Raw genomic sequence first — 12,994 nt, 5'->3', positions numbered from 1 at the left:
CCATAGGAATGGCGATCTCAATGGAAGTATAAGAAGGTTTCATAATCTGGGTAGTGGAAAGAGAAGATGTCCAAAGTCAGGTATCTGTCGGCCTTTGGCCAAAGGCACAACACATTAGTATGTAGCATATCCTGTCTAGTAAGGAGTCCAATCAACAAGTGATTGTGTGACACCATGTGGGCTTAGATAAGTTGCATAAAGGTCCAAGGAGGTGCCCTTTGGTGGATCCCTACATTAGGAGTTTCCTTTTTTCCCTTTGGAGAGATACCTTTTGGCCCTTGAGAGGTGCACCTAGCCATTGTATTACCACTTGGACTTTCCATGCTACTACTATATAACTAGCCACTTCTTGTACACATTGTAATGTTACTAATTCATTATGTAATATGGTTATTTATACGGTTTACATCTTGAGCATTGTGTCATTTCTATCTCTATTCATCCATAATGAATGCTACTCTAATGATGCCCTCACAATCCTAACAATGCAAAAGTAACGGTGGCAACATGAGTGAGCCCAATATTATAGACCCTCTATTTAAGAATATTGGGGATGCGGAATCCATGGAGCCTCACCACAAATTTTTAGTAGTAGTGAGTCCAAACAAGAACTGACTTTCTGCCTTCATCTCCATCGTGCTTTATCTCAGTTTTGTGGATGCTTGCTTTCAATATCAGTACATTTGACCCTGGCGGGTGATGCAGTAGTAGCAGATGGTTTTCTCTATCTCCATCCTATCTATATAGCCTCTATATTATCATTTTTCCTATGCAGTCTATGTAGCTATGATATATAATTTTCTCTATGCGGTACTATTTTACCTAAATAATGCTACAGTTGAGCATAAATGCTCAACGAGGGGGTGGGCAATGATGGTGCGCCCAAAGATTGTCGGCCCAGGGAGAGCTCGAAAGCTTGTACATGGATATTTGCAAGCAGATGGCAAAGTGCTTCAACGGCTATTTGATGCAAGGTATGGCCGGCATTGCCAGGATGTGTATGCTAAATGTGGTTGTTCGAAGGTCAGGGCAAGTTTTAGCACTAGTGATTGGGGGGAGTGAGAAGGCTCGAAGTGTCCGCTTTTTTGGTGTTTCGTACAGCTTCAAGTTTGGATCTATTTGGCAAGGCTATACCATGGAGAAACCGTCTGTTGTAGATGGGAGGCCTTGTCTTTGCTCAATTTTATGAGGATTGCACTCGAGGTGAACATCGACAATTAGAAGCATGCGACTGTGTGAAAGGGGGCCAAGCCCAAAAGCTTTTTAAAGCTCTTAATATTAAAAAAAAAAAACGAATGGCAGTTGTCTGCAGTCGGATGAGTAGCGTGAGCAGAGAAAGGAGCGCCATCTGTGAAGAGCTGTATGGGCGGGTCACCACGTGATGGGCATGCAAGGCCAGTAAGGGGCCTGAGAAAGGAGCCACTTGGGCCATGCAGGTAAAAGGGGAGTTGGCCGTCAGTGAAGGGGAGAAGAAGAGAGGAAGGGCCACCATACCAGGGCCTGAGCAAAGGAAAGAGTATAGAGGCCAGGAGCCGAGAAGGAGAGGATGGCCAGTTATGGCTTGAGGAGGCAGGGCTGCATACGGTGGTGGGCGTGAGCACGAGAAGACAGAGGTGCATGAGGAGCCGCCAGAGGGGCATGGGGCTGAGGGCAACCAGCTATGCAGGGTAAGGTCGCCATCGAGGTCACGAGTGCTGCAGTCAGCAAGAGGGGCGCCACACAGAGGTGGCGAGCTGGTGCATGTCACAGAGGAGCGCCAGTTGGAGGAGTTGAAGAAGAGGGGCCGCCCTGAGCAGTGGTTGCCATGAACATGAGGAGCGTCTTGCCATGAACATGAAGGGGCGAGGAGTAGCATATGAAAAAGCATGAGAGAACGTCCTCTCATACTCATGAAGGAGAGCTATAGGCGGGGAGTCTCATGTTGTGAGCTCTGGCTATCCAAGGAGGGTGGTTTCATGGACTCGGATGTTTTTCTGTGCTGGTGCCTTCTATGTGAATGCAGTGTAGTCCATTGATATCGAAGTGTTTATTGGTGTTAGATGCATAAATCGGTGCAAGCTTAAACAGAATGGATGAATGTTAGAGATTCTGCAATATTGTGTGAATGTTAGTTGATTTTGAAATGCTATTGTTGCTGTGAGGGTGTTCAAAAGGATTATAGGCGAGAACCTCGATGATATGCTTGGTGTTTTAGTGTATATAGATGGGGTTGGTCGGGACCGGGCTTGGACCATAGTCGTTGCTAAATTGTGAGTCAAGGTGTGTGTTAAATAGGGGATAGGGGTACTGTCAAATCACTGGGCTATAGAGAGGCATTTAGAGTGTGTGTTGGTGGTTTTCCGACTTCCCCCTTTCCATCTTGTGGTGCCCCCACTTAGGATCCACTGATTGCTTTCTAACAAGGTGTTCGCGAGTCAAAATGAAGCAGGAATTTGTTCCAATGTTCAAAGGAGACGAAGATGCTGATGAGTGGATTGCCGATTTTGAGTTGTTTATGCTGGCAGCATTGTAGATGCCAGGTGATGAAGGAAAGCTCCAAACTCTACCTTTGGTGCTGCGAGGTAAAGCAAAAGTTTGGTTTGTGGCTTCGAAGATGCACACAAGCAGACTTGGATCAGATTTCGCGAGCAATTCTTACAAAGGTATTGAAAAGTGGTGCCGGCTTCGGAAGCAGATGCAAAGCTCAAAGCCTTGCAATAGGAAGTAAGTGAAAATTTCGATGCTTTTGTTGATCAATTTGAAGCTTATTAGGGGGATTTTGTGGCTACTACCCAAGAAACCAATGCGGGATACTTTAAGCGGGAAAGGTTTCTGCCTTGCTTGCATCCCTATGTTCGAGAGAGGGTGGAGTATGAAGATCCAGGGACTTTTGATGAAGCTGTCCAAGTTGCCAGAGCAAAGAGTCGAAAGATGAAGAAGAAGATGGAGGCAGGATTGCTATAGTCGGCAATCACGATAGCCGGTGGACTCAGGCCCAAACAGATCAATGAGCACCAAGAGGTAAACGCTCATTTTTTTGTTTATATGAATGTGATCAAAGCACGTGAAGCTGATGCCAGACTAGAAGAGGGGGAAGAAGTTCCAACTAGGGCTCAAAAGGTACAAAGAGGCATATTTAGGATGTCACCTAGCTTACTCGCTCAAGAGAGCGAGGTGGTTAAAGATCTTAAAAACGAGGTGTGAGTTCTAGAGCCAGCAACAAGGAAGATAGCAGTGGTACAAGAATTGGAAAGCTCAAAAGAGGAGTTCGATAGTTCTCATAGCTCCAACAACAGTTTGGATAGAGATAGCATGTGGAAGACAGAATCCCGGTCTTCCAGGTATGAAACCTATGATGCTTTTTATGCGGATGAGATGATGAACAGTGTATGCGAGTTGACTGCCAACCAGGTAAAGGTCGAAGAGAAGTATAGTGTTTCACCTTGTGTGAATCTACCAGTCGAGCAGCCCTATCAGGTGTTGTGTGATGGTGAGTCCCTATTGGAGGAAGAGGTATGTTGGATTGTGCATCCAGTTTGATTGAAGAGCAGGCTTTGGAGGGTGACTTGCAGGAGCTAGAAGTAGAAACAAAGGTATGTCGAAGTGATTTGTCTATGCAGGGGGTGGGGCAACCTTGCCTTGGTGAGCATGTAAAGGTGTACTTTGAAGTTTCGGAGTTGGTGTGTAGCCGTGGAGAGTTAACACCGACAGATGACTCAAACTGATACATGTGCAGCTTGTAAAGGTGTACTTTGAAGTTTCGGAGTTGGTGTGTAGCCGTGGAGAGTTAGCACCGACAGATGACTCAAACTGATACATGTGCAGCATGTAAAGGTGTACTTTGAAGTTTCGGAGTTGGTGTGTAGCCGTGGAGAGTTAGCACCGACAGATGACTCAAACTGATACATGTGCAGCCTATGAGAGCGAGCCTCCATGCAACAAGGAAGGTGATACCAACCTTGCATGTGATGAGGTGTTTGAAGAACAGGTTGTACCTCTAGTAGGTCATGTTCTTGAGTATGAAAAGGTGGCCTTGGAGCCGTTTTCAGAGGATTTGGTTACTGGTTTGCAAAGGGATCAGGTTTGCTTGGCTATGCAGCAGGTGGAGGTTTTCAGAGGATTTGGTTACTGGTTTGCAAAGGGATCAGGTTTGCTTGGCTATGCAGCAGGTGGAGGTTTTCAGAGGATTTGGTTACTGGTTTGCAAAGGGATCAGGTTTGCTTGGCTATGCAGCAAGTGGAGGCAAATTGTAGGGTTTTTCTATTTTATGGGATGCTATGGATACATGTGTTATGGGAGGTTGCTTTACAGGTGTCTTTGTGTCAGTGGCTAGGATGTTTTGAAGAAGGATTTTTTCCTATGTAGTCTATGTAGCTAAGTTATATCATTTTCTCTATGCAGTACTATTTTACCTAAATAATGCTACGGTTGAGCATAAATGCTCCATGAGGGGGTGGGCAATGATGGTGCGCCCAAACATTGTCGGCCCAGCGAGAGCTCGAAAGCTTGTACATGGATATTTTCAAGCAGATGGCAAAGTGCTTCAACGGCTATTTGATGCAAGGTATGGCCGGCATTGCCAGGATGTGTATGCTAAATGTGGTTGTTCGAAGATCAGCGCAAGTTTTAGCACTACTGATCGGGGGGACTGAGAAGGCTCGAAGTGTCGGCTTTTTTGGTGTTTCGTACAGCTTCAAGTTTGGATCTATTTGGCAAGGCTATACCATGGAGAAACCGTCTGTTGTAGATGGGCGGCCTTGTCTTTGCTCAAGTTTATAAGGATTCCACTTGAGGTGGACATCGACAATTGGAAGCATGCGAGTGTGTGAAAGGGGGCCAAGCCCAAAAGCTTTTTAAAGCTCTTAGTTTAAAAAAAAAACGAATGGTAGTTGTCTGCAGTCGACAAGTAGTGTGAGCAGAGAAAGGAGCGCCATCTGTGGAGAGCTGTATGGGCGGGTCACCACGTGATGGGCATGCAAGGCCAGTAAGGGGGCTGAGAAAGGAGCCACTTGGGCCATGCAAGTAAAAGGGGAGTTGACCTCAGTGAAGAGGAGAAGAAGAGAGGAAGGTCCGCCATACCAGGGTCTGGGCAAAGGAAAGAGGACAGAGCCCAGGATCCGAGAAGGAGAGGATGGCCAGTTATGGCTTGAGGAAGCAAGGCGGCATACGGTGGTGGGCCTAAGCACGAGAAGACAGAGGTGCATGAGGAACCGCCAGAGGGGCACGGGGCTCAGGGCAGCCAGCTATGGAGGGTAAGGTCCCCAACAGGTGGTGATTGAGGGCTGGGTCGAGGTCACGAGTGCTGCAGTCAGCAAGAGGGGCGCAACACAGAGGTGGTGGGCTGGTGCATGTCATAGAGGAGCACCAATTGGAGGAGTTGAAGAAGAGGGGCAGCCCTGAGCAGTGGTTGCCATGAACATGAAGGGAGGAGGAATAGCATATGAAAGAGCATGAGAGAATGTCCTCTCATAGTCATGAAGGAGAGCTATAGGCAGGGAGTCGCATGATGTGAGCTCTGGCTATCCAAGGAGGGTGGTTTCATGGACTCGGATGTTTTTTTGTGTTGGTGCCTTCTATGTGAATGCAGTGTAGGCCATTGAGATCGAAGTGTTTATTGGTGTTAGATGCATAAATCGGGTGCAAGCTTAAACAGAATGGATGAATGTTAGAGATTCTGCAATATCGTGTGAATGTTAGTTGATTTTGAAATGCTATTGTTGCTGTGAGGGTGTTCAAAAGGGTTATAGGCGAGAACCTCGATGATATGCTTGGTGTGTTAGTGTATATAGACGGGGTTGGTTGGGACCGGGTTTGGACCATAGTGGTTGCTAAATTGTGACTCAAGATGTGTGTTAAATAGGGGATAGGGGTGCTCTCAAATCACTGGGCTATATAGAGGCATTTACACTGTGTGTTGGTGGTTTTCCGACTTCCCCCTTTCCAACATGTTCATCTACAAGAATGCAAAGGTTCTAGATTATCCAAATCTCTCATTTTGGTTTTGGAGGAATCTTGATTGATGCTATAGTTTACACAACTATTGTATTTTAGCATGTTGTATAGGTGTATGCACATTGAAGGGGAATAAGAGATACACCAATGTAGCTCATGAAGAATCCTTCTCCTCAACAAGGTAATGCCTTGAAAGGTGACCAAGAAGCAAGAAATTTCATGTATTGGTTGTCTTGTCATTATGGACAAACCATAACTCTGCGTATAAAAGATTTAGATTTCCCCATTGAGGTATGTAAAAAGATGGTATCGTTAGATGTGACCAATAATAATTCAAGGATGCTGCAATTGAAGACATAGCTCTTTACTACAAAGAAAATGAACCTATCATTGAATCAATACATTTTGAAGATTAAAGATAGATGTGAGTCCCTTCCATCTAGTAATTTCAAGGTTTAGGATGAGCGTACAAGTAATTTATAATCTTTATTCATGTTGGGAAAAATGTTTCTTTATTCATGTTGGGAAAAATGTTCCCGATTGATGATTTTGGAAGAGATGAGCATTGGTGAAGGTTCATCTTCACAAGGTACAAATACTTATTAATGGTCTTCTATAATAAAAAATTTAGAGATAAAGGAGCTAATGAAATTTATCTAGACTCAACAATCAATCAATCTATGTTTGACACGAGGTTTGAGAAGAAAATGCAAAATAGAGGTGGGGAAAATGAAAGTTCTGAGGTAGACGAAGTTAAAGAGGCCATGAATAGTTCTGTAGAAACAATGCATAGAGTAATGGAACAAGATTTTTGACATGTGGTAGTCAAGGACACTTTGAATGTAATTGTCCACAAAGAAAGTAATAATCAAAATATGCACGTACTATGATGTCTACAAAATACGCATGTGGCTATCTATTGTGTGGAATATGATGAACACTATGTTTGCAAATGTGGCAATAATGTATGGTGTGTCGGTTTAGGTGCCTTGAATCAAGTCCTAGATATTTTGAGACGATAGGGGATGATGCAACACATCCTATTGTGCATACGAGGGAATGTGCCATTGTCATTAAAAGATAGAAAAGTTGATTACCCTGAGGGAGGGAGTTCACTTACAATCTAAATCTTGGGATAATGGGATCACTTACAAGAAATCACCTATATCAAGTCTCTCCAAGGGCATTGAAAAACTCCCTATACTTAGATGCTCCAAGGTAATTAAAAAAACCATATTTCTTTAAAAATTACAAACTTTTCCGAAAATGGAACGAATACCCTATTCTACAAATATAATTTTGAGATTTTTTAAAATAATTGCCTAGATAAAATACCCTTATTTTGAATTCATATGCTTTAATTACACTTTTGCGGGTGACCCCCCCCCCCCCCCCCCCCCCTCGTTCCCCCATGACCCAAGATCTCTTGGGCGCAAAGTATTTGAGTGATGTACTACTTGTACCCCATATTACAAAGTACTTAGTGTTTGCTAGGAAAATAACTGAAGAAGGCGTGCATGTTAGGTTCAATTTTGATTCTCTATGGGGAGGACATAAGAAGAATGGTAAGATCTTTAAAGGACAAAAAAAGCTGGAAAAAAGATTCACTTCTAATATAGGTGTACTGGAGAGGAAACCTACCGGTTTAGCCGATCGAGGATCATGAGTGGTTAATACGAATAAACTTCATAAGGTTTGTGAAGATTCAGTTTGGAGAGTCACATCAACTAAGCACATCTCGGGGGGGAGGGGGGGGTCACTATGTATAATTTATGTATATCACATGCGTTCAAGGACTATTTATAAACAGCTTGTTTATGAAATTTTGACAAATAAAATACACCCTGTTCCTATCTCAATCTGTAGTTTTTTTTTCCAATTTCATTTTTATGGTACCCTTCTATATGTAAAAATGTGAGAAAAAATAAATTTAATAACCCCTTCTGCTACACTCACGTGATAGTTACGTAATTATCAAGTGACCCCCCAAAGATGCACATTATGCTCACTCGTTAGGGAATTTGGGAGGTCATTTGGAGGCCTTATTGAGGAGAGAGAAAAGGAAGCGAATCCAATGAACAACAAGCCAACGTAATGTAGAAATAGGAAGAAATAAATCAAAAAATGCAAAAGAAAGAGAAGAAACATGAGGTAAAACCTCGTTTTTAGGGTGTTTATGGTATCTATATGTGAGCCCAGGGTCTGAATGTAGTTAAGGTACTGAAAGAAAACTATGATAATGTATCATACTCTTGACACCAAAAGCTCTTTCTCCATTAACCAAGCGCTCAAAACTGAATTTCCTTCCATTGCAAGTAGGTTCATGCTTTCTTCTACCACTAAGAAAGAGCCATGGTTTCTTCTTCTTCTTCTTCTTCTTCCTATCCTAATATCTCGAGGGGTTTCTGTGCTCTCCCCCTAGGAAGCCTTGCCATTAGTCTCCCAAGGAGGCCAAGTAGCACCATAAGCTCTATCACTATCTCAAACTCCATCAATATAGACAGTGAATGGAAACAACAGACAATATACAAAGGTTCTTGGGTTCTTATGCAACCAAGAAGGAGGAAAAGATCCTCAACAACAAATCTATTTCGTTTAGCATGGAAAGCAGGAGTGCTAGATTTCAAAGTGGAGGTGGCCAAAAAAATGTTAAGGAGGTTTTGGTACAGCATGTCTATAGTCAAGTTATCATAAGTTCTAAATTCTATTCAGTTGTTAGACTAGGTGGTCTATTACATTTTGTTGTTGCAATTGCAGATGTCTATCCTTCATTATATAAGGAATGGGAGCCAGTGAAGTGTATTATAGGTCTCATCTCTGTAATCCACACTGACATTGGCATTTTATAGCATGATGGAAGAACTAGCAAGAGTCTTGCAAATGAGGGAATTTTCTTCTACGAGAATTTCTACCGGCTCAACCAAAATAATCAAAAAGGTACTCTGGTTAAACTCCCTCTCCCTACCAATTGGAGTTGTATTGATTGGCCGGTCCTGAACACCACAGTGTGTGAATCTCTCAAAAGCAAGTTGTTTAGGGATGTGCAAAGGTCCCCACAAAATTCAATGCCCATTAAATTGGTAAAGATTGCTAATTTTTGTCCTATAAGTTTATTTGTGGAACTATTTCACACCTACCACATACATGTTGCAAAGAGAATGCTGATATGTAAATCTCTAGACGCTTCCTTCTGTGACAAGCTTCTTGATAGAGGGTGGTATGTTAAAGAGATGGATGACATACATTGCGAGGTTGCGCTAGACACTTTGGTGGCCAAATACATGATCGGCACACAGTCCCTTCTTATCTCCTTCTGGTACTAGCGCTCTCAAATTATTGCAGGCTACTCTTAAGTTAATTCCTATTGATCAAGAGTCGGCATTGATCAAGAGTCGGCAGGCCTGGAGAACAATGGTGTAATAGATGTGGAGGTATTCGACAAAGATCTCAACCTTGTGACAAGAAGAGAGCAATGCAATCTTCTGTGAATTCAGCATGACATTGTGGACGAGACCGCAAAGAACCATGCAGTCCTCACAGTTCTATTTCTTAATTGGTGAACACAAAGTAATGCAACGAAGGAAAAAAGAGATTATCTGTAGAGAACTAACTGGCCAAGTCCAAATCGTGCCAATGTAGCTTGAATGAATTCCATTGGGCGTAACTTCCTCTTTTCTTGAAATCAATATTCATGAATTCCATTCCAACGTTTCTTGCAATTTAAATCTTTCGTTTCAGTTGTGAGATGATTCCCACAATTTGGTTATATCTTTATTTTTTCAATTGTAAGATTAAATTGTTTGAACACAGGAAAAGTCCTTTCTTCAAAGAAGAATTGACGCTCACTGTTGCTGCTCTCCCTCTCCCACCTCACTGCTTGCCATCGTGCTACCCCCTTTTCCTACCCTCCCCCCCCCTACCTTCCCACTTTCCTGCCCGCCTACCCACTTCCCTGTCCCCCTACTCACTGCCCTACCCTAGTGCCCCCTGCCCACCTCCTCGCCCACTCCTGTGGCCGCTCTCGCCCCACCCCGCCTACCCTCCCCCCCTACCTTCTCACTTTTTGCCCGCCTACCCACTTCCTTGTCCCCCTACTCACTGCCCTACCCTAGTGCCCCCTGCCCACCTCTTCGCCCACTCCTGTGGCCGCTCTCGCCCCACCCCGGCTGCCCCTTGCTGATCTTACTTGGCTGGTCTCGCCAGCACCTTGGACATGCTCGGTCCAACACAAGGCCTTTGTTCACCGACGTCACTTCGCCCCTTCTCCACAGCAGCAGACACTGATGGAGGCTCATGCCCCCTCGCTGGACGCAGAAAGCCCACCATCCAACTTGTACTTTTGTCGACAGAGCAAGAGAGCCTCATAGTAGAAATGGAACGCCTTCATTCGAATTCTGTCATCTACAAGATTCTTGGCAGCAAATCCTACAGAGGAGAGGTGCGTGATCGTCTCCAGGCCCGTCTTCTCATAAAGGTGGACAATATCTTGGATGTTCAGTTCCTTGGACGTGGCTACTTTTAGATAGAGTTTGAGACTTCCAAGATGGCATACAAGGTCATTGCCGATGAGTTTCCTAGCCATCAGAGCAATTCGAGCCCACTTTAGATAGTGAAGGCATGGTTTTGATCAAGCTACAGATGTTCTGGTAGAGGACGCAGACCTTCCCATCTTCGTCTGCTTTCTTGGTTTGAGGAGGGAGTACCTACCACTCTTGTCTAGGATAGGCTCACAGATTGGTATTGTCCTTGAAACACCTTGCACGGTAGTCTTTGTAGCTTCCAACGAGGTTGAAATCCCCTTAGCATGTGTTTTGGTTTGGGACACCCACACTCTCAAAGGTCGTCCTACTACCTCGGATGAGTGGGGGTTGTTTCCATCAAAGCATGGAGTATTCGGGCCTCTTGAATCAGTGTTTCATTTGCAAAGAGATGGGCCATTTGGCAAAGTCCTGTCCTCATAGGAGACCTCAACCCACAATGCATGCACATCCTCTTAAGGCTGAGCAAGCCCATCAACCAAACACACAAGATGCACACGCTGGTACGTCGTCTGAGACCAGTGTGATCAGATAGCTGACGGTTGGGAGCAGGTGTTTGGCCACCATCAATAGGGGGCGAGCTTGACCCATTGCTTCACCTAGTGGATGACCTTCCACAGCTTAATAACACTGGGTTCCGACTCGGTAGCGTTTTGATCCCCTTCAACAGGACCCTCCTGAGGAGGCCCCGTTCACTTGAGTTCCTCCACCTCCACCCCCTCCTCCCTCACACGCTTCCACTCCGCCCCCCATGCCTCCTCTCCCTCCCTCACCTCCCGTCCCTCCTCTCTCCTTGGTGGGGCCCACAGCCTCATCTCCCAACACCTCCACTTGAGTTCCTCCACCTCCACCCCCTCCTCCCTCACACGCTTCCACTCCACCCCCCATGCCTCCTCTCCCTCCCTCACCTCCCGTCCCTCCTCTCTCCTTGGTGGGGCCCACAGCCTCATCTCCCAACACCTCCACCAGTACTCCTTAGATGTAGGGGGGCTAGACACGCGTCTGCCGTGAGGCGATCTCTTGGTAGTGCTTTTGTTATAAAAACTGTGTGTCTTGAGAGGAACAACCCCACTTGAGGCTGCCTTTTTTGGTGCATAGTTCTCCTTTTGCAACAATCCCTAGAGGTTTGACTAGTTTTTTACATTCGTAGACGATGCTGGGACTTCTTCAACTACAAATTCACACAGTTTCTGGGTGACTCTTCTCTTGACTTGGAGGAGGCTTGCTTTCCCGTTCACGTCCTCTTTCTAGCAGCTAGAGGTATTGAGGCTTTGGACACAATGATGGGTTTCTCCTTTCCAATGTGTTGTAGGTATCTCACAAAGTGAACCGAGTGTGAGTGCGCAAATGTGGTGCATGTGCGGAGAGAGAGAGAGAGAGAGAGAGAGAGAGAGAGAGAGAGAGAGAGAGAGAGAGAGAGAGAGAGAGAGAGAGAGAGAGAGAGAGAGAGAGAGTACACAGAATCTGGTTGGAGCTCCCAAATCTCACTATATGAGTGCAATGTGGGAATGAGTGAGAGCTCCTTATTCTTTGTATGTATAAAGAAGAAGGTGATAAATGTGGGCAGCCAGACATCATGTGGAAGTGGCAAAGACATATCTACTGAGAATAATTGCAAAACCAAAAAATCAGCACCATTGCAATCACATAGCTATCTGAAGAACACTGTTGCCCTCAAAACATATCAGAAAAATCATAGAACAATGCATCGGTCTCTGGCTCAACTAATGTCACCTCAACTGATGACTCACCAAGCTGTGCATCCTAGAGATAAGACTGTCTGCGTGAATGTCACCACAAGACAAATGCAGAAGCTGCTCTCCATGCAACACATCCGCAAAAGAGACACTCCTTGTCTCTCACTCCAATTATGCCAACAACAAAACCGAGACTATGCCCCGTCTTAAACCTCAGACACATGCATAGGATATACTAGGCCGTTGCGGGCTCCTCTGACAATCATTAATGAACTACAATGCATCTAAAAAGACTCTTCCCTGTAAACTGAGAAAAACCTCAAGTACAATCTCAACCATAAACCGTGAAAAACTGATGACAAAGTGGGAGGTAACTAGACCACTACACAATGCTCAAAAGCATGATCAATTGCACCAAAATTGATGCTCACATATGCATAAAATAACTCCACAATCTGCAAACTTTGCAATCATACGCTGGGACAAACTGCTCAACTGAGCATAAAACGCATAACCATACACGCAAGTAGAGAGCAAACTAGCTCAAAACGTGTCCCACAAGAAAGTGCTTGCAAAAATCTTCAAAAAACTTGTGAAACCTATGACTAGTCTGAATTGTAACCACACAAGCATTTACAAACCCTCACTCCTGCAAGAGTGGGTACAAGAACACCAAATTGTGTCCAAATTGACAAAACCCGTCAATGTGGGAGCTAAGCTTGATCACAAACTATGGCAAGTAAACTTCAGCCACTATCCCACAAAAGCATACATAAAGCAAAAGCTCAAGACACCTGTTGTGTCGAAACAAGTATGCAAGCCAAAACA

Source organism: Adiantum capillus-veneris, chromosome 1 (assembly GCF_014529385.1).
Source record: "Adiantum capillus-veneris isolate H3 chromosome 1, ASM1452938v2, whole genome shotgun sequence".
Taxonomy (NCBI): domain Eukaryota; kingdom Viridiplantae; phylum Streptophyta; class Polypodiopsida; order Polypodiales; family Pteridaceae; genus Adiantum; species Adiantum capillus-veneris.
The sequence above is the reverse complement of the archived record's forward strand: the minus strand, read 5'-3'. Positions refer to the sequence as shown.